Genomic DNA, 24,021 nt, shown 5'->3' with positions numbered 1-24,021 from the left:
CACTGAAAAACTACAGAACTACTCCACTGACAAACTACAGAACTACTTCACTGACTAGACTACAGAACTACTCCACTGATTAGACTACAGAACTACTCCACTGACAAACTACAGAACTACTCCACTGACAAACTACAGAACTACTCCACTGACTAGACTACAGAACTACTCCACTGACAAACTACAGAACTACTCCACTGACAAACTACAGAACTACTCCACTGACAAACTACAGAACTACTCCACTGACAAACTACAGAACTACTCCACTGACAAACTACAGAACTACTCCACTGACAAACTACAGAACTACTCCACTGACAAACTACAGAACTACTCCACTGGCAAACTACAGAACTACTCCACTGACTAGACTACAGAACTACTCCACTGACAAACTACAGAACTACTCCACTGACAAACTACAGAACTACTCCACTGACAAACTACAGAACTACTCCACTGACTAGACTACAGAACTACTCCACTGACTAGACTACAGAACTACTCCACTGACAAACTACAGAACTACTCCACTGACAAACTACAGAACTACTCCACTGACTAGACTACAGAACTACTCCACTGACTAGACTACAGAACTACTCCACTGACAAACTACAGAACTACTCCACTGACAAACTACAGAACTACTCCACTGACAAACTACAGAACTACTCCACTGACAAACTACAGAACTACTCCACTGACTAGACTACAGAACTACTCCACTGACTAGACTACAGAACTACTCCACTGACAAACTACAGAACTACTCCACTGACAAACTACAGAACTACTCCACTGACTAGACTACAGAACTACTCCACTGACAAACTACAGAACTATTCCACTGACTAGCTACAGAACTACTCCACTGACTAGACTACAGAACTACTCCACTGACAAACTACAGAACTACTCCACTGACAAACTACAGAACTACTCCACTGACAAACTACAGAACTACTCCACTGACAAACTACAGAACTACTCCACTGACAAACTACAGAACTACTCCACTGACAAACTACAGAACTACTCCACTGACAAACTACAGAACTACTCCACTGACAAACTACAGAACTATTCCACTGACAAACTACAGAACTACTCCACTGACAAACTACAGAACTACTCCACTGACAAACTACAGAACTACTCCACTGACAAACTACAGAACTACTCCACTGACAAACTACAGAACTACTCCACTGACTTGACTACAGAACTACTCCACTGACAAACTACAGAACAACTCCACTGACTTGACTACAGAACTACTCCACTGACAAATTACAGAACTATTCCACTGACAAACTACAGAACTACTCCACTGACAAACTACAGAACTACTCCACTGACTAGACTACAGAACTACTCCACTGACAAACTACAGAACTACTCCACTGACTTGACTACAGAACTACTCCACTGACAAACTACAGAACTACTCCACTGACTAGACTACAGAACTACTCCACTGACAAACTACAGAACTACTCCACTGACAAACTACAGAACTACTCCACTGACAAACTACAGAACTACTCCACTGACAAACTACAGAACTACTCCACTGACTAAACTACAGAACTACTCCACTGACAAACTACAGAACTACTCCACTGACAAACTACAGAACTACTCCACTGACTAGACTACAGAACTACTCCACTGACTAGACTACAGAACTACTCCACTGACAAACTACAGAACTACTTCACTGACTAGACTACAGAACTACTCCACTGATTAGACTACAGAACTACTCCACTGACAAACTACAGAACTACTCCACTGACAAACTACAGAACTACTCCACTGACTAAACTACAGAACTACTCCACTGACAAACTACAGAACTACTCCACTGACAAACTACAGAACTACTCCACTGACTAGACTACAGAACTACTCCACTGACAAACTACAGAACTACTCCACTGACAAACTACAGAACTACTCCACTGACAAACTACAGAACTACTCCACTGACAAACTACAGAACTACTCCACTGACAAACTACAGAACTACTCCACTGACAAACTACAGAACTACTCCACTGACAAACTACAGAACTACTCCACTGACAAACTACAGAACTACTCCACTGACAAACTACAGAACTACTCCACTGGCAAACTACAGAACTACTCCACTGACTAGACTACAGAACTACTCCACTGACAAACTACAGAACTACTCCACTGACAAACTACAGAACTACTCCACTGACAAACTACAGAACTACTCCACTGACAAACTACAGAACAACTCCACTGACTTGACTACAGAACTACTCCACTGACAAACTACAGAACTATTCCACTGACAAACTACAGAACTACTCCACTGACAAACTACAGAACTATTCCACTGACAAACTACAGAACTACTCCACTGACAAACTACAGAACTACTCCACTGACTAGACTACAGAACTACTCCACTGACTAGACTACAGAACTACTCCACTGACAAACTACAGAACTACTCCACTGACTAAACTACAAACTGTCAGTGGAGTAGTTCTGTAGTTTGTCAGTGGAGTAGTTCTGTAGTTTGTCAGTGGAGTAGTTCTGTAGTTTGTCAGTGGAGTAGTTCTGTAGTTTGTCAGTGGAGTAGTTCTGTAGTCTAGTCAGTGGAGTAGTTCTGTAGTTTGTCAGTGGAGTAGTTCTGTAGTTTGTCAGTGGAGTAGTTCTGTAGTCAAGTCAGTGGAGTAGTTCTGTAGTTTGTCAGTGGAGTAGTTCTGTAGTCTAGTCAGTGGAGTAGTTCTGTAGTTTGTCAGTGGAGTAGGTCTGTAGTTTGTCAGTGGAATAGTTCTGTAGTTTGTCAGTGGAGTAGTTCTGTAGTCAAGTCAGTGGAGTTGTTCTGTAGTTTGTCAGTGGAGTAGTTCTGTAGTCAAGTCAGTGGAGTAGTTCTGTAGTTTGTCAGTGGAGTAGTTCTGTAGTTTGTCAGTGGAGTAGTTCTGTAGTTTGTCAGTGGAGTAGTTCTGTAGTTTGTCAGTGGAGTAGTTCTGTAGTTTGTCAGTGGAATAGTTCTGTAGTTTGTCAGTGGAGTAGTTCTGTAGTTTGTCAGTGGAGTAGTTCTGTAGTTTGTCAGTGGAGTAGTTCTGTAGTTTGTCAGTGGAGTAGTTCTGTAGTTTGTCAGTGGAGTAGTTCTGTAGTCTAGTCAGTGGAGTAGTTCTGTAGTTTGTCAGTGGAGTAGTTCTGTAGTTTGTCAGTGGAGTAGTTCTGTAGTCTAGTCAGTGGAGTAGTTCTGTAGTTTGTCAGTGGAGTAGTTTTGTAGTTTGTCAGTGGAGTAGTTCTGTAGTCTAGTCAGTGGAGTAGTTCTGTAGTTTGTCAGTGGAGTAGTTCTGTAGTTTGTCAGTGGAGTAGTTCTGTAGTTTGTCAGTGGAGTAGTTCTGTAGTTTGTCCGTGGAGTAGTTCTGTAGTTTGTCAGTGGAGTAGTTCTGTAGTTTGTCAGTGGAGTAGTTCTGTAGTTTGTCAGTGGAGTAGTTCTGTAGTTTGTCAGTGGAGTAGTTCTGTAGTTTGTCAGTGGAGTAGTTCTGTAGTTTGTCAGTGGAGTAGTTCTGTAGTTTGTCAGTGGAGTAGTTCTGTAGTTTGTCAGTGGAGTAGTTCTGTAGTTTGTCAGTGGAGTAGTTCTGTAGTTTGTCAGTGGAGTAGTTCTGTAGTTTGTCAGTGGAGTAGTTCTGTAGTCTAGTCAGTGGAGTAGTTCTGTAGTTTGTCAGTGGAGTAGTTCTGTAGTTTGTCAGTGGAGTAGTTCTGTAGTTTGTCAGTGGAGTAGTTCTGTAGTCTAGTCAGTGGAGTAGTTCTGTAGTTTGTCAGTGGAGTAGTTCTGTAGTTTGTCAGTGGAGTAGTTCTGTAGTCTAGTCAGTGGAGTAGTTCTGTAGTTTGTCAGTGGAATAGTTCTGTAGTTTGTCAGTGGAGTAGTTCTGTAGTTTGTCAGTGGAGTAGTTCTGTAGTTTGTCAGTGGAGTAGTTCTGTAGTTTGTCAGTGGAGTAGTTCTGTAGTTTGTCAGTGGAGTAGTTCTGTAGTTTGTCAGTGGAGTAGTTCTGTAGTTTGTCAGTGGAGTAGTTCTGTAGTTTGTCAGTGGAGTAGTTCTGTAGTTTGTCCGTGGAGTAGTTCTGTAGTTTGTCAGTGGAGTAGTTCTGTAGTTTGTCAGTGGAGTAGTTCTGTAGTCTAGTCAGTGGAGTAGTTCTGTAGTTTGTCAGTGGAGTAGTTCTGTAGTTTGTCAGTGGAGTAGTTCTGTAGTCAAGTCAGTGGAGTAGTTCTGTAGTTTGTCAGTGGAGTAGTTCTGTAGTCTAGTCAGTGGAGTAGTTCTGTAGTTTGTCAGTGGAGTAGGTCTGTAGTTTGTCAGTGGAATAGTTCTGTAGTTTGTCAGTGGAGTAGTTCTGTAGTCAAGTCAGTGGAGTTGTTCTGTAGTTTGTCAGTGGAGTAGTTCTGTAGTTTGTCAGTGGAGTAGTTCTGTAGTTTGTCAGTGGAGTAGTTCTGTAGTTTGTCAGTGGAGTAGTTCTGTAGTTTGTCAGTGGAGTAGTTCTGTAGTTTGTCAGTGGAGTAGTTCTGTAGTCTAGTCAGTGGAGTAGTTCTGTAGTTTGTCAGTGGAATAGTTCTGTAGTTTGTCAGTGGAGTAGTTCTGTAGTTTGTCAGTGGAGTAGTTCTGTAGTTTGTCAGTGGAGTAGTTCTGTAGTTTGTCAGTGGAGTAGTTCTGTAGTTTGTCAGTGGAGTAGTTCTGTAGTTTGTCAGTGGAATAGTTTTGTAGTTTGTCAGTGGAGTAGTTCTGTAGTTTGTCAGTGGAGTAGTTCTGTAGTTTGTCAGTGGAGTAGTTCTGTAGTTTGTCAGTGGAGTAGTTCTGTAGTCTAGTCAGTGGAGTAGTTCTGTAGTTTGTCAGTGGAGTAGTTCTGTAGTTTGTCAGTGGAGTAGTTCTGTAGTCTAGTCAGTGGAGTAGTTCTGTAGTTTGTCAGTGGAGTAGTTCTGTAGTTTGTCAGTGGAGTAGTTCTGTAGTCTAGTCAGTGGAGTAGTTCTGTAGTTTGTCAGTGGAGTAGTTCTGTAGTTTGTCAGTGGAGTAGTTCTGTAGTTTGTCAGTGGAGTAGTTCTGTAGTTTGTCCGTGGAGTAGTTCTGTAGTTTGTCAGTGGAGTAGTTCTGTAGTTTGTCAGTGGAGTAGTTCTGTAGTTTGTCAGTGGAGTAGTTCTGTAGTTTGTCAGTGGAGTAGTTCTGTAGTTTGTCAGTGGAGTAGTTCTGTAGTTTGTCAGTGGAGTAGTTCTGTAGTTTGTCAGTGGAGTAGTTCTGTAGTTTGTCAGTGGAGTAGTTCTGTAGTTTGTCAGTGGAGTAGTTCTGTAGTTTGTCAGTGGAGTAGTTCTGTAGTTTGTCAGTGGAGTAGTTCTGTAGTCTAGTCAGTGGAGTAGTTCTGTAGTTTGTCAGTGGAGTAGTTCTGTAGTTTGTCAGTGGAGTAGTTCTGTAGTTTGTCAGTGGAGTAGTTCTGTAGTCTAGTCAGTGGAGTAGTTCTGTAGTTTGTCAGTGGAGTAGTTCTGTAGTTTGTCAGTGGAGTAGTTCTGTAGTCTAGTCAGTGGAGTAGTTCTGTAGTTTGTCAGTGGAATAGTTCTGTAGTTTGTCAGTGGAGTAGTTCTGTAGTTTGTCAGTGGAGTAGTTCTGTAGTTTGTCAGTGGAGTAGTTCTGTAGTTTGTCAGTGGAGTAGTTCTGTAGTTTGTCAGTGGAGTAGTTCTGTAGTTTGTCAGTGGAGTAGTTCTGTAGTTTGTCAGTGGAGTAGTTCTGTAGTTTGTCAGTGGAGTAGTTCTGTAGTTTGTCCGTGGAGTAGTTCTGTAGTTTGTCAGTGGAGTAGTTCTGTAGTTTGTCAGTGGAGTAGTTCTGTAGTTTGTCAGTGGAGTAGTTCTGTAGTTTGTCAGTGGAGTAGTTCTGTAGTTTGTCAGTGGAGTAGTTCTGTAGTTTGTCAGTGGAGTAGTTCTGTAGTTTGTCAGTGGAGTAGTTCTGTAGTCTAGTCAGTGGAGTAGTTCTGTAGTTTGTCAGTGGAGTAGTTCTGTAGTTTGTCAGTGGAGTAGTTCTGTAGTTTGTCAGTGGAGTAGTTCTGTAGTTTGTCAGTGGAGTAGTTCTGTAGTTTGTCAGTGGAGTAGTTCTGTAGTTTGTCAGTGGAGTAGTTCTGTAGTCTAGTCAGTGGAGTAGTTCTGTAGTTTGTCAGTGGAGTAGTTCTGTAGTTTGTCAGTGGAGTAGTTCTGTAGTTTGTCAGTGGAGTAGTTCTGTAGTTTGTCAGTGGAGTAGTTCTGTAGTTTGTCAGTGGAGTAGTTCTGTAGTTTGTCAGTGGAGTAGTTCTGTAGTTTGTCAGTGGAGTAGTTCTGTAGTTTGTCAGTGGAGTAGTTCTGTAGTTTGTCAGTGGAGTAGTTCTGTAGTTTGTCAGTGGAGTAGTTCTGTAGTTTGTCAGTGGAGTAGTTCTGTAGTTTGTCAGTGGAGTAGTTCTGTAGTTTGTCAGTGGAGTAGTTCTGTAGTTTGTCAGTGGAGTAGTTCTGTAGTTTGTCAGTGGAGTAGTTCTGTAGTTTGTCAGTGGAGTAGTTCTGTAGTTTGTCAGTGGAGTAGTTCTGTAGTTTGTCAGTGGAGTAGTTCTGTAGTTTGTCAGTGGAGTAGTTCTGTAGTTTGTCAGTGGAGTAGTTCTGTAGTTTGTCAGTGGAGTAGTTCTGTAGTTTGTCAGTGGAGTAGTTCTGTAGTTTGTCAGTGGAGTAGTTCTGTAGTTTGTCAGTGGAGTAGCTCTGTAGTTTGTCATTGGAGTAGTTCTGTAGTCTAGTCAGTGGAGTAGTTCTGTAGTTTGTCAGTGGAGTAGTTCTGTAGTTTGTCAGTGGAGTAGTTCTGTAGTCTAATCAGTGGAGTAGGTCTGTAGTTTGTCAGTGGAGTAGTTCTGTAGTTTGTCAGTGGAGTAGTTCTGTAGTTTGTCAGTGGAGTAGTTCTGTAGTCTAGTCAGTGGAGTAGTTCTGTAGTCTAGTCAGTGGAGTAGTTCTGTAGTTTGTCAGTGGAGTAGTTCTGTAGTTTGTCAGTGGAGTAGTTCTGTAGTCTAGTCAGTGGAGTAGTTCTGTAGTTTGTCAGTGAAGTAGTTCTGTAGTTTGTCAGTGGAGTAGTTCTGTAGTTTGTCAGTGGAGTAGTTCTGTAGTTTGTCAGTGGAGTAGTTCTGTAGTTTGTCAGTGGAGTAGTTCTGTAGTTTGTCAGTGGAGTAGTTCTGTAGTCTAATAGCGACAGAAATTTGTCTTCGCTTTTCTTTCAAAGTTTCTTCACTGTCTGAATAGCTCTTTCAGCCTCGCCATTTGAACTCTGAAAATGAGGACTTCACATTTCATGCTCTATTCCGTATGATTTACAGAAATTTAGGAATTCTTTTGAAGCGAACTGTGGAAGAAAATCTGAATCTAAAATATTTAAACCGATATGCTGAAAGAATTTATGCAAAATGAACTTCAAGGTCAAATGCTTTGCATTTGTTCAGATCGAGCAACATAGATAAAAACTTTATTAGTAAATAATTAAATAAAGATGTCACGTGATATAAACACTTGTTGAGAAGAATATTGTTCCCATTCACTTTGACCTAACCTTCAACTATGTCTTCGATACATCTGAAGTCACGTTGAACTTTAAACAAAAGAAGAAATGAAACGAGCAATAGGAAAACAGACTTAAAATCACCAGAGTTGGCAACTTTGTGACATTGTCTATATACAGAGTTGGCAACTTTGTGACATTGTCTATATACAGAGTTGGCAATTTTGTGACATTGTCTATATACAGAGTTGGCAATTTTGTGACATTGTCTATATACAGAGTTGGCAACTTTGTGACATTGTCTATATACAGAGTTGGCAACTTTGTGACATTGTCTATATACAGAGTTGGCAACTTTGTGACATTGTCTATATACAGAGTTGGCAACTTTGTGACATTGTCTATATATTCTCCTCTAGACACTTTATATTCAGTTTACATTCAATGGAGTTTAAAACTCCTTAACAGTTTCTCCATAGGGCAAAATGTGAGCTGCTGATTCAATTGATTTTTCTGTGTCCATCGAGTGAGAGAAGCTTTCTAGCAGACATTGATTTTTTTCCTCCACACAGAACTACACACTCAATTGCGTAGAATACATTAGCACATTTAATAAGTAGGTCATACTCAAACGGTCCTATTGTGTTGGACCATGGCTCAACTAAGTATTACGTCGCAATGTAATATTTAACTCCATATTGTGTTGAACTAAGTATTATGTCATAATGTAATATTTAACTCCATATTGTGTTACAGTTTGTTATGATGTGATGATTGTTATGTCCTAGACTGTTGAGTTCATCAATAAGTTTAATACTAACACATCATTGACACATCATTGACACATCATTGAGACATCATCGACACATCATCGACACATCATCCACACATCATCGACACATCACATCATCGACACATCATTGAGACATCATCGACACATCATTGACACATCATTGACACATCACATCATCGACACATCATCGACACATCACATCATCGACACATCATCGACACATCATCGACACATCACATCATCGACACATCATCGACACAGACCTTGTGCGAAGTGAAAACAAAAGATCAAACTTTGCATACGTAATGGTCTCCGTCATGTTTTACAATTGAATGTCCAACAAATATCTGACATTTTATTCTAAATAGAATATTACACGCTTTACTTTAGCAATCTCAAAACATAGACTTTTAGTAGACATAATATCATTCAAATCTGAACAAGACACAACTAATGCAATGCACACTAGACATTCAAACTAGACAGAAGAAATGAAAGGCACACTAGTCACACACACACACACACACGAGACCCATTAGAAATGAAAGGCACACTAGTCACACACACACACACACACGAGACCCATTAGAAATGAAAGGCACACTAGTCACACACACACACACACGAGACCCATTAGAAATGAAAGGCACACTAGTCACACACACACACACACGAGACCCATTAGAAATGAAAGGCACACTAGTCACACACACACACACACACGAGACCCATTAGAAATGAAAGGCACACTAGTCACACACACACACACACGAGACCCATTAGAAATGAAAGGCACACTAGTCACACACACACACACACGAGACCCATTAGAAATGAAAAACACACTAGTCACACAAAGACACATTAGAAATGAAAGACACACTAGTCACACAAAGACCCATTAGAAATGAAAAACACACTAGTCACACAAAGACACATTAGAAATGAAAGACACACTAGTCACACAAAGACACATTAGAAATGAAAGACACACTAGTCACACAAAGACACATTAGAAATGAAAGACACACTAGACAGTCACACGCGAGACACATTAGAAATGAAAGGCACACTAGACAGTCACACGCGAGACACATTAGAAATGAAAGGCACACTAGACAGTCACACGCGAGACACATTAGAAATGAAAGGCACACTAGACAGTCACACGCGAGACACATTAGAAATGAAAGGCACACTAGACAGTCACACGCGAGACACATTAGAAATGAAAGACACACTAGACACTCACACGAGACCCACTAGAAATGAAAGACACACTAGAGACACACACGAGACACATTAGAAATGAAAGACACACTAGACACACACACGAGACCCACTTTAAATGAAAGACTCACTAGACACACACACAAACGAGATACACTAGAAACGAAAGACACACTAGAGACACACACACGAGACACATTAGAAATGAAAGACACACTAGACACACACACACACATACTAGACTCCAATGCTCTTGATTTATCTTTCTTATTTCTTATTTTTTCCCTTCATTTTGAAGTCGCATCAAAATCAAAATGGCGAAAGCCTTGGGGAAGAAATGATTCCGAAAAAAAAAATCATTCAAAGATCTCATCAAAAAAAAATCATTCAAAGATCTCATCAAAAAAAAATCATTCAAAGATCTCATCAAAAAAAAATCAATAAGTCTCACAATTTAAAAAAAAAAGTATTTCTGCTATCGTCAAAATTAAAATTCTCTATTTAGATAAAAATACACGAAATTAAAATTTTATATCAAAATGAATGCATTTACATTAATAAAGCGCATAAATCTCTGAGCTGTTTAGCTCCAATATCAAATCTTTTCATTTTTACAAAGTTTTTATCAGCTCAATCTGTCTGTTTGTCCGTCTGTCTGGCAAAAAGTTTGTACACGTTATTTCTCCGACACCCGATCTCGGATCAAATTGAAATTTTGCACAATTATTTCTTTTGCTTGACAAAACAAGAATCAATAGAAAGAAAAAGATTAACCAATTAGTTAATTAAATATTAATAAAAAAATTTAGTGTTTTGTGTTTGGTATATCAAACTAGGAAAAGAAATTGTAATTGACTGAAGTATAAGCTAAATTAGTCCGCTATCTCGTCTGAGGCTTAGTGAATACAAACATGAAATACAAACATGAAATACAAACATGAAATAGAAACATGAAATAGAAACATGAAATAGAAACATGAAATAGAAACATGAAATAGAAACATGAAATACAAACATGAAATAGAAACATGAAATACAAACATGAAATAGAAACATGAAATACAAACATGAAATAGAAACATGAAATACAAACATGAAATAGAAACATGAAATAGAAACATGAAATAGAAACATGAAATACAAACATGAAATACAAACATGAAATACAAACATGAAATACAAACATGAAATACAAACATGAAATACAAACATGAAATAGAAACATGAAATAACTCTACAATCTTCCATGGTCATATACTCTTCGCTAGTAAAGTGGTTACCGCGTTGGCTTGAGAAGTGTGAGAAGGCTTTAGCTTACAAGTTCGAATTCAGGTCGTTTCCTTTTGTTTAAAATACATTTAAAAAGCGATCATCCAGATAACCCGCCCCGCCTACTCTTTTCCAAATGTAGGCCTAATGATATGACTGATCCAAACTAATTGATACACTTAATCAATTAAGTGGTTGTTTTTTGAAAGTATTTTATTTTTCTTGTATTGTACTTATGTTACTTATGTATCACTTCAGGTTATATATATATATATATATATATATATATATATATATATATATATATATATATATATATATATATATATATATATATATATATATATATATATATATATATATTATGATACACTTTATTTATAAAGATTAATGAAAAACAACAGCATGACCACACTAAATGTAACAAAATATCAAAGAGGATCTAAAGGTGTCACAAACAAACAAATGAAAAACAACAAACTAATTAGTTTTCATCGTCACAACTTGGACCACATAGTTCTAGACTAAGTTTCTATCATCACAACTTGGACCACATAGTTCTAGACTAAGTTTCTATCATCACAACTTGGACCACATAGTTCTAGACTAAGTTTCTATCATCACTACTTGGACCACATAGTTCTAGACTAAGTTTCTATCATCACAACTTGGACCACATAGTTCTAGACTAAGTTTCTATCATCACAACTTGGACCACATAGTTCTAGACTAAGTTTCTATCATCACAACTTGGACCACATAGTTCTAGACTAAGTTTCTATCATCACAACTTGGACCACATAGTTCTAGACTAAGTTTCTATCATCACAACTTGGACCACATAGTTCTAGACTACGTTTCTATCATCACAACTTGGACCACATAGTTCTAGACTAAGTTTCTATCATCACCTCAACGAGTTTCTAATTTCCTCTGTTTGCTATCTGTACGGCACGCGATGTAAGATTTGCTTCTAGCACGCGACCAAGTAGCAAGGGGCTTTCCGAGTAATTGAAGTCGTAAACTTTGATCAGAGGGACTGGACATCTTGGCCACTAGATCCATCGACTTAGGGAGAGCTGCTAGGACATCCATTTTTAGTAGGACACATGTCTTCTTCCTTTAGTTTTAGAGGGAGAGCTGCTAGGACATCCATTTTTAGTAGGACACACGTCTTCTTCCTTTAGTTTTAGAGGGAGAGCTGCTAGGACATCCATTTTTAGTAGGACACATGTCTTCTTCCTTTAGTTTTAGAGGGAGAGCTGCTAGGACATCCATTTTTAGTAGGACACATGTCTTCTTCCTTTAGTTTTAGAGGGAGAGCTGCTAGGACATCCATTTTTAATAGGACACACGTCTTCTTCCTTTAGTTTTAGAGGGAGAGCTGCTAGGACATCCATTTTTAGTAGGACACATGTCTTCTTCCTTTAGTTTTAGAGGGAGAGCTGCTAGGACATCCATTTTAGTAGGACACACGTCTTCTTCCTTTAGTTTTAGAGGGAGAGCTGCTAGGACATCCATTTTTAGTAGGACACATGTCTTCTTCCTTTAGTTTTAGAGGGAGAGCTGCTAGGACTTTCATTTTTAGTAGGACACATGTCTTCTTCCTTTAGTTTTAGAGGGAGAGCTGCTAGGCTAGATATTGAACGAGAAGTACAAAAGGCTATGTTACGTAGACATTTCAGTGGCAGCATTTGGTCCTGCCATTAGAGTAGTTACAGCAACTTCATCTGAAACATATCAAACATCTTTCAAAAGTTTGCAGATAACAACGAACTTGAAGAAACATTCTGTGATCTCTCAACCGATGCCAATAAACTCTAGAGATTCAGTCAGTGGAAGGGAATTCTCTAGTGAAAGTGAAAATCTGCAGAATCAATGAAAATTAAAAATGTTGTGATTTGGTCAATGGCAGATCACTTTCTATTCATCTAAATTAATTGAAATCTAGATCACATTCATTGAAATCTAGATCACATTAATTGAAATCTAGATCACATTCATTGAAATCTAGATCACATTCATTGAAATCTAGATCACATTCATTGAAATCCTTCAAGAAAAAGTTTGCAATCAATGTATGACATCATTTAACTTTCTAAATTTAGATGCAAAGCTTTGGCTTGTCTCAAACATCCATTCAGAATAAATAGTATCACTGCCTAGTCTAAACTTGCTATAAAATAGTAAAGGATTACAGTTGCAAGAATTCCAACTCGGTAACATCCTGATAACATCCAGCTGACATCGTGATAACATCCAGCTGACATCGTGATAACATCCAGCTGACATCGTGATAACATCCAGCTGACATCGTGATAACATCCAGCTGACATCCTGATAACATTCAGCTGACATCCTGATAACATCCAGCTGACATCGTGATAACATCCAACTGACATCGTGATAACATCCAACTGACATCGTGATAACATCCAACTGACATCCTGATAACATCCAGCTGACATCGTGATAACATCCAACTGACATCGTGATAACATCCAACTGACATCGTGATAACATCCAACTGACATCGTGATAACATCCAGCTGACATCGTGATAACATCCAACTGACATCGTGATAACATCCAGCTGACATCGTGATAACATCCAACTGACATCGTGATAACATCCAGCTGACATCGTGATAACATCCAGCTGACATCGTGATAACATCCAACTGACATCGTGATAACATCCAGCTGACATCATGATAACATCCAACTGACATCGTGATAACATCCAGCTGACATCGTGATAACATCCAACTGACATCGTGATAACATCCAGCTGACATCGTGATAACATCCAACTGACATCGTGATAACATCCAGCTGACATCGTGATAACATCCAACTGACATCGTGATAACATCCAGCTGACATCGTGATAACATCCAGCTGACATCGTGATAACATCCAACTGACATCGTGATAACATCCAACTGACATCGTGATAACATCCAGCTGACATCGTGATAACATCCAGCTGACATCGTGATAACATCGATTCCCATTCGGTCAGTCATTCAAACCCAACATTGTCATTGGGTAATTTGTTATATTAAAAATAGTGACATTCGTCTTTTACCGTGATATCAAATTCCTTAGATTTGAAGATTTGACTGGAGGTTTGATTGAAAGTTTGACTGAAGGTTTGACTAAAGGTTTGACTAAAGGTTTCACTGAGGTCCTGTTTGCAGTTTTCCTATGCTACATAAACTAACAAACAAAAGTGAAGAGACATGTCAAGTCAAGTCAAGTCAAGTCAAGTCTTTCTTTACATCCCAGTTCATTCAGTCCGGTGTACATCAAGAAGTACGCACTAAGACATACGTTCACATAGATCAAGAAGTACGCACTAAGACATACATTCACATAGATCAAGAAGTACGCACTAAGACATACGTTCACATAGATCAAGAAGTACGCACTAAGACATACATTCACATAGATCAAGAAGTACGCACTAAGACATACGTTCACATAGATCAAGAAGTACGCACTAAGACATACGTTCACATAGATCAAGAAGTACGCACTAAGACATACATTCACATAGATCAAGAAGTACGCACTAAGACATACGTTCACATAGATCAAGAAGTACGCACTAAGACATACATTCACATAGATCAAGAAGTACGCACTAAGACATACATTCACATAGATCAAGAAGTACGCACTAAGACATACGTTCACATAGATCAAGAAGTACGCACTAAGACATACATTCACATAGATCAAGAAGTACGCACTAAGACATACGTTCACATAGATCAAGAAGTACGCACTAAGACATACGTTCACATACATCAAGAAGTACGCACTAAGACATATGTTCACATACATCAAGAAGTACGCACTAAGACATATGTTCACATACATCAAGAAGTACGCACTAAGACATACGTTCACATAGATCAAGAAGTACACACTAAGACATACATTCACATAGATCAAGAAGTACGCACTAAGACATACGTTCACATAGATCAAGAAGTACGCACTAAGACATACATTCACATAGATCAAGAAGTACGCACTAAGACATACGTTCACATAGATCAAGAAGTACGCACTAAGACATACATTCACATACATCAAGAAGTACGCACTAAGACATACGTTCACATACATCAAGAAGTACGCACTAAGACATACATTCACATAGATCAAGAAGTACGCACTAAGACATACGTTCACATAGATCAAGAAGTACGCACTAAGACATACATTCACATAGATCAAGAAGTACGCACTAAGACATATGTTCACATAGATCAAGAAGTACGCACTAAGACATACATTCATATAGATCAAGAAGTACGCACTAAGACATACGTTCACATAGATCAAGAAGTACGCACTAAGACATATATTCACATACATCAAGAAGTACACACTAAGACATACATTCACATAGATCAAGAAGTACGCACTAAGACATACGTTCACATAGATCAAGAAGTACGCACTAAGACATACGTTCACATAGATCAAGAAGTACGCACTAAGACATACGTTCACATAGATCAAGAAGTACGCACTAAGACATACGTTCACATAGATCAAGAAGTACGCACTAAGACATACGTTCACATAGATCAAGAAGTACGTACTAAGACATACGTTCACATAGATCAAGAAGTACGCACTAAGACATACGTTCACATAGATCAAGAAGTACGTACTAAGACATACGTTCACATAGATCAAGAAGTACGTACTAAGACATACGTTCACATAGATCAAGAAGTACGTACTAAGACATACGTTCACATAGATCAAGAAGTACGCACTAAGACATACGTTCACATAGATCAAGAAGTACGCACTAAGACATACGTTCACATATATCAAGAAGTACGTACTAAGACATATGTTCACATAGATCAAGAAGTACGCACTAAGACATACGTTCACATAGATCAAGAAGTACGCACTAAGACATACGTTCACATATATCAAGAAGTACGCACTAAGACATACGTTCACATAGATCAAGAAGTACGCACTAAGACATACGTTCACATAGATCAAGAAGTACGCACTAAGACATATGTTCACATAGATCAAGAAGTACGCACTAAGACATACGTTCACATAGATCAAGAAGTAAAAGTGATATAAAGAAATGGGGGGAGAGTGCAAGAGAAACGTATGAAGATAAAAAAAGGTTGAGAAACACTTGCAATGAAATTCACAAACATAAACAATGTCAAGTATTTTACTAAACAATGTCAAGTGTTTTACTAAACAATGTCAAGTATTTTACTAAACAATGTCAAGTATTTTACTAAACAATGTCAAGTAGGCTATTCTAGTTCCAATTAAGTAATACAAATTACTATTCTATTATTGTTCTATTGCATGCCTGGCTATGTGTCTTGTAATAAGCCTCCGACACAGATTACTGATGCAGATCAAGTACAATAAATACGAAGATATTAATTACTTGCTATTTATAAACTCACTTCACACACACACACACACACACACACACACACAGTTATCAACAAATGACTCACGCTAACCTAACCCTCGCCTGTACACTTCAAAGTCCTTAGCATAACTGTCGTTAGTTTGTTCCCTATTCTGTTTCCGATTATTATTTGTAAACTACCATCACGTGACAAAAGACTTTCCCGCTAATAATTTAAATTTCTACGCGCCAACCAATCACAAAGAGTTAAAGAGATTAGATTCGGCAGTGCCCGAGGGACAACTAAATTATTGTAGACCTATGTGGGAAGGGGTGCTATCTTTTAAAATGCAAATCTTAATCCACTCTTTCATATTTTATACACCAGGGGGAAAATGCTTTCTAGATTTTAATAGTTAGCCGCCAATGACCAGCATGTGATCACCATCTAGAGCAGACGTTCTCACACTTTTTGACTCGGGGATAATGCATGATAATAAATGTAACAAATGTAAACACAACACAAAAACAAAATGTAGGGAAAGCAGTAGAACAGCTTCTATTACAATGTCCTATAAAGGAAGACATTTGGAATATAGTTTTGTAACTAGACTTTGTGCTGTCCTTGTTGATATATTGATTTATATTCCTCGCTTGTGAATATTTCAATTAGCTACATCTGGATTAGTTTGGATTTATCTGTGATTGGTCAATTGCAACTGGTGATCTCTTGGACAGGCACATAAAGAGGAGCACTAGAGCTAGCATCTGCCACGTTAATAAACCAAGCAACCCAAACAGCCAGTGTCTCTAGAGCTAGCATCTGCCACGTTAATACACCAAGCAACTCAAACAGCCAGTGTCTCTAGAGCTAGCATCTGCCACGTTAATACACCAAACAACGCCAGAAAAGCTCTTGTCAATGTTTACAATAACAGCAAGGTAGATCCTTCCAATAGGCCACATTGAATAAGAAGGTTATGAAATAGCCAGTCGGGGGAGTATCCAAGTGAATATATATTTTCACATTTTTAGTTAACTTTTTCATAGAATTCTTCTTCTTCCTCTTCTAGCCAGCTTTATTGCTGCTGAGCTGTGAGCACTTTTACAAACTGTGCCAAGGAAAAATGGTGTGCTGTTTTCTTCAGGGTGTTGGTTATATTAAGCTGTAGTAGAAGTAGGGTCTGCCTAAGGTGGATTAGGGAGTGGCATTCAAAAAGGATATGGTTTACGGTTTCATAAGGGTGGGCGCAGTGACTGCAATGGGGGAGTTGCGTGGAGTTTATTTTGTTCAGGTGGTAATTTAATAGTGGTGTGTGTCCTGTTCTTAGTTGGAAGATTGTAGATTGTTCTTTGCGGGGGAGGAAGTTAATACTGTCCAGTTTGTTAGGCGTAGTCATTTCTTTGTACATGGCTCTGTCTGTGTTTCCTGATGCCCATTGGTTGAGCCACTCCTCTTTGTGATTGTTGACTAACATTGATCTTAGGGTGAGGTAGCTTACAGGTCTATCTGGTTGTTCCATAGATGAACTTGTCTTTGATAGTTTATCTGCATTTTTATTTCCCATGATGCCAATGTGTCCAGGGATCCACTGTAGTGTAATATTGATATTTAATTTTGATATCATCTGATGGATTATCACAATTAGTGTTGTCAACTCTCTTGGGCTGTTTGAGGTGCTGATGGTTAAGTGCTTGCAGAGTAGATTGGGAGTCTGTAAAGACAACAATATCTGATGGTGGTTGCACTCCTTCATATAATTTGTTTTCCACTGTCTGTAGTGCTATGGTAATTACCTCAGTTTCGGCTTGAAAGTTTGAGCAGTAATCGCCACAGGGTGCACTTATCTCAAAGTGTATATACGTATTAAACAGTAGTAAACAGTAGTGAGGGCAGAGTTCAGATTATCTGACCAGGTCAACTGGCTTTTAGCGAAGACGTTTTTTAAAGTGTCTACAGTTTTCATCTTTCTACGGACCCCCTTTGGACTTGTTCAACATGTGCCCCTTCCACCCTCCAAAAACAAAAACGGATGTTGCTACTTGGTTGTGATTTAAACTATGGACATATTGTAGAACGAAATACATTTACATAATCTGTTTGTTACAATCTTAACAACTGCTGTGTCAGAGGGGGCAGAACCAGAGCGAACATCTTCCATCCCCTGCTTATTTCCCACTTGGCGCATATAAATCTCAGCGGCTTAATAGAGACTGCAGGCACTTTGAAAAACAGATGACCTTATTAAGACTAGAGGATTGCGTGCTAGGATGTAGTTGGCAATGAAGGATGTGTATTATCATAGGCCAAAACAAAATAAGCTTCAGCTCATTAGCGATGCAAAACACAGCAAGAAGAACTAATTGATGGCGTCACGAGCCGCCCACTTTATATACAGACTATTGATGCTATAGACTTTGAATCAACAACAACACACATACAAACCCATGGCAATGAAACTGTTGATCTGAAGAGAAAATCAAGTAGACTTTTTAACAATTCCTCTTATTAGCTTGCAAACTCTGGGTGGGTGAACACTGGGTGGGTGAACCCTGGGTGGGTGAACCCTGAGTGTGTGGACAATATCTCAAAAACGCTTTTCACGATTTTCCTAATAATTTGACAATTTATCTTTGAGAACAAAATTATTAGTGAATTGGCCTCACAGGGAAAACCCTGGTTTAACTGTTATCTTTTTTCAAAATATAACCATCTTAAAATTCAATATGGTCTGGAGATCTACCTCTATCTTGACCAATAGTAATTCCCGCATATATTCATAAACGAGTTCAAGAAACAAATGAACGCCGAGGCACATTGTGCGCACAGTGCGATGGACAGTTGCTAATTTTATAAATCATTTTTTTTAAATTCTGAACAGATTTTAACATGGGGAGAAAAATGTATCATTCATTAGTTATTAAGAGCGATATAAATCATTCTTACAAAACGTTATTAGCTGTCTAAATCATAAATTATGTTATTTGTTATTTAAGAAACAGAAAACTTTTTAGTTATCTAGGACTACAATAAAAACAAAAACAGCACAGCCTTAAGGAACCGACGGTTCTCAGGAAAGAGTTCAGTTTAGGGTCAGGGTTCTATTACTTAGACATGCTCTAGGAGGTGAAGGGTCAGGGTTCTATTACTTAGACATGCTCTAGGAGGTGAAGGGTCAGGGTTCTATTACGAGGTGAAGTAACAAATCGTTACCACTGTATCTCTTTATTAAGTACGGACTTTCAGATTCCACGTTCAAAGGGTGGATCATAAGCACTAAAGACTTGAACTAGCTGTAACCGGTGCTTTGCTACGCTGAAAAAGCTTTGACCACAAACTTCCTTTTCCATATATTCTTACAGCTTATTTGTGATTTGGATAACAAGAATATTTTGATTTTCATTTTTGTAAAGCGTTTTATTACATAAACTTAAAAAAAAAAGTTTTTTTACACAATTACAAGAACATTCAGTTTGGTTCTAATCTATACACACAGATCCATTGGATATACACAGATCCATTGGATATACACAGATCTACTGGATACACACATATCCACTGGATACACACATATCCACTGAATACACACACACCTACTGAATACACACACAACCACTGAATACACACATATCCACTGGATACACACACACCTACTGAATACACACACATCTACTGAATACACACACAACCACTGAATACACACACACCTACTGAATACTCACACATCCACTGGATACACACACACCTACTGAATACTCACACATCTACTGAATACACACACACCTACTGAATACACACATATCCACTGGATACACACACACCTACTGAATACACACATATCCACTGGATACACACACATCTACTGAATACTCACACATCCACTGGATACACACACACCTACTGAATACACACATCTACTGAATACACACATATCCACTGGATACACACACACCTACTGAATACTCACATATCCACTGGATACACACACGCCTACTGAATACACACACATCTACTGAATACACACATATCCACTGGATACACACACACCTACTGAATACACACACATCTACTGAATACACACACATCTACTGAATACACACATATCCACTGGATACACACACACCTACTGAATACACACACATCCACTGAATACACACACATCTACTGAATACTCACATATCCACTGGATACACACACACCTACTGAATACACACACATCTACTGAATACACACATATCCACTGGATACACACACACCTACTGAATACTCACACATCCACTGAATACACACACACCTACTGAATACTCACATATCCACTGGATACACACACCTACTGAATACTCACACATCCACTGGATACACACACACCTACTGAATACTCACATATCCACTGGATACACACACACCTACTGAATACTCACACATCCACTGGATACACACACACCTACTGAATACTCACACATCCACTAGATACACACACACCTACTATATACACACATATCCACTGGATACACACACACCTACTGAATACTCACACATCCACTGGATACACACACACCTACTGAATACTCACATATCCACTGGATACACACACACCTACTGAATACTCACACATCCACTGGATACACACACACCTACTGAATACTCACACATCCACTGGATACACACACACCTACTGAATACTCACATATCCACTGGATACACACACACCTACTGAATACACACATATCCACTGGATACACACACACCTACTGAATACTCACACATCCACTGGATACACACACACCTACTGAATACTCACACATCCACTGGATACACACACACCTACTGAATACTCACATATCCACTGGATACACACACACCTACTGAATACTCACACATCCACTGGATACACACACACACCTACTGAATACTCACATATCCACTGGATACACACACACCTACTGAATACTCACATATCCACTGGATACACACACACCTACTGAATTCTCACATATCCACTGGATACACACACACCTACTGAATACTCACATATCCACTGGATACACACACACCTACTGAATACTCACACATCCACTGGATACACACACACCTACTGAATACTCACACATCCACTGGATACACACACACCTACTGAATACTCACACATCCACTGGATACACACACACCTACTGAATACTCACACATCCACTGGATACACACACACCTACTGAATACTCACACATCCACTGGATACACACACACCTACTGAATACACACACATCCACTGAATACACACACACCTACTGAATACACACATATCCACTGGATACACACACACACCTACTGAATACTCACACATCCACTGGATACACACACCTACTGAATACTTACATATCCACTGGATACACACACACCTACTGAATACTCACATATCCACTGGATACACACACACACCTACTGAATACTCACATATCCACTGGATACACACACACCTACTGAATACTCACATATCCACTGGATACACACACCTACTGAATACTCACATATCCACTGGATACACACACACCTACTGAATACTCACACATCCACTGGATACACACACACCTACTGAATACACACACATCCACCGGATACACACACACCTACTGAATACTCACATATCCACTGGATACACACACACCTACTGAATACTCACACATCCACTGGATACACACACACCTACTGAATACTCACACATCCACTGGATACACACACACCTACTGAATACTCACACATCCACTGGATACACACACACCTACTGAATACTCACATATCCACTGGATACACACACACCTACTGAATACTCACACATCCACTGGATACACACACACCTACTGAATACTCACATATCCACTGGATACACACACACCTACTGAATACTCACACATCCACTGGATACACACACACCTACTGAATACTCACATATCCACTGGATACACACACACCTACTGAATACTCACACATCCACTGGATACACACACACCTACTGAATACTCACACATCCACTGGATACACACACACCTACTGAATACTCACACATCCACTGGATACACACACACCTACTGAATACTCACATATCCACTGGATACACACACACCTACTGAATACACACACATCCACTGGATACACACACACCTACTGAATACTCACACATCCACTGGATACACACACACCTACTAAATACTCACACATCCACTGGATACACACACACCTACTGAATACTCACACATCCACTGGATACACACACACCTACTGAATACACACACACCTACTGAATACACACATATCCACTGGATACACACACACCTACTGAATACTCACACATCCACTGGATACACACACACCTACTGAATACTCACACATCCACTGGATACACACACACCTACTGAATACTCACACATCCACTGGATACACACACACCTACTGAATACTCACATATCCACTGGATACACACACACCTACTGAATACACACACATCCACTGGATACACACACACCTACTGAATACTCACACATCCACTGGATACACACACACCTACTGAATACTCACATATCCACTGGATACACACACACCTACTGAATACACACACATCCACTGGATACACACACACCTACTGAATACTCACACATCCACTGGATACACACACACCTACTAAATACTCACACATCCACTGGATACACACACACCTACTGAATACTCACACATCCACTGGATACACACACACCTACTGAATACACACACACCTACTGAATACACACATATCCACTGGATACACACACACCTACTGAATACTCACATATCCACTGGATACACACACACCTACTGAATACTCACATATCCACTGGATACACACACACCTACTGAATACACACATATCCACTGGATACACACACACCTACTGAATACTCACACATCCACTGAATACTCACATATCCACTGGATACACACACACCTACTGAATACTCACATATCCACTGGATACACACACACCTACTGAATACACACATATCCACTGGATACTCACACACCTACTGAATACTCACACATCCACTGAATACACACACATCCACTGGATACACACACACCTACTGAATACTCACACATCCACTGAATACTCACATATCCACTGGATACACACACACCTACTGAATACTCACATATCCACTGGATACACACACACCTACTGAATACACACATATCCACTGGATACACACACACCTACTGAATACTCACACATCCACTGGATACACACACATCCACTGAATACACACACATCCACTGAATACACACACACCTACTGAATACTCACACATCCACTGGATAGTTTCTACGCCTAACAGTAGTATAGCTATTCAGTGTTTTAGATAAAAAAAAAAGGTTTTATCATTTGGGAAGAAGAAATATTTCGAACAGAACAAAACAATAGTGCTTGTTATAATAATATTAAAAAAAAAAAATAGAACATCGAATTTGTCCCAAATGGATGGTGGAACTGGGTCAATTAATGTTGTATTAGTATCTAAGAAGGTGAATAAATGATGAGATGAGTGAGTGAGTGAGTGAGTTAGTGAGAGATGTAGCTTATTTCTGAGTTGATGTGGTCATACTTTCTTCTGTTATTGATGTCGAATATTTTGTATGCGCACTCTGTCTGTCACGTCTGTGACCAGAAAAAACATTTGATTACATTTTTTGAACTGTTAGACATGGCAGCCAAACATGTTGAGATGGCATCAGAAGAC

General features: G+C 39.1%; 1 protein-coding gene across 1 annotated transcript in view; it reads right to left on the bottom strand.

The window, feature by feature from the left end:
• LOC106050514 (neuroendocrine convertase 2-like) overlaps positions 1-24,021 on the bottom strand; it is a 156,490-nt gene that overhangs the window by 131,416 nt on the left and 1,053 nt on the right. The gene's annotated exons all lie outside the window — the stretch shown is intronic.

This window comes from Biomphalaria glabrata, chromosome 3 (genome assembly GCF_947242115.1).
Source record: "Biomphalaria glabrata chromosome 3, xgBioGlab47.1, whole genome shotgun sequence".
Taxonomy (NCBI): Eukaryota; Metazoa; Mollusca; class Gastropoda; family Planorbidae; genus Biomphalaria; species Biomphalaria glabrata.
The sequence above is the reverse complement of the archived record's forward strand: the minus strand, read 5'-3'. Positions and strand labels throughout refer to the sequence as shown.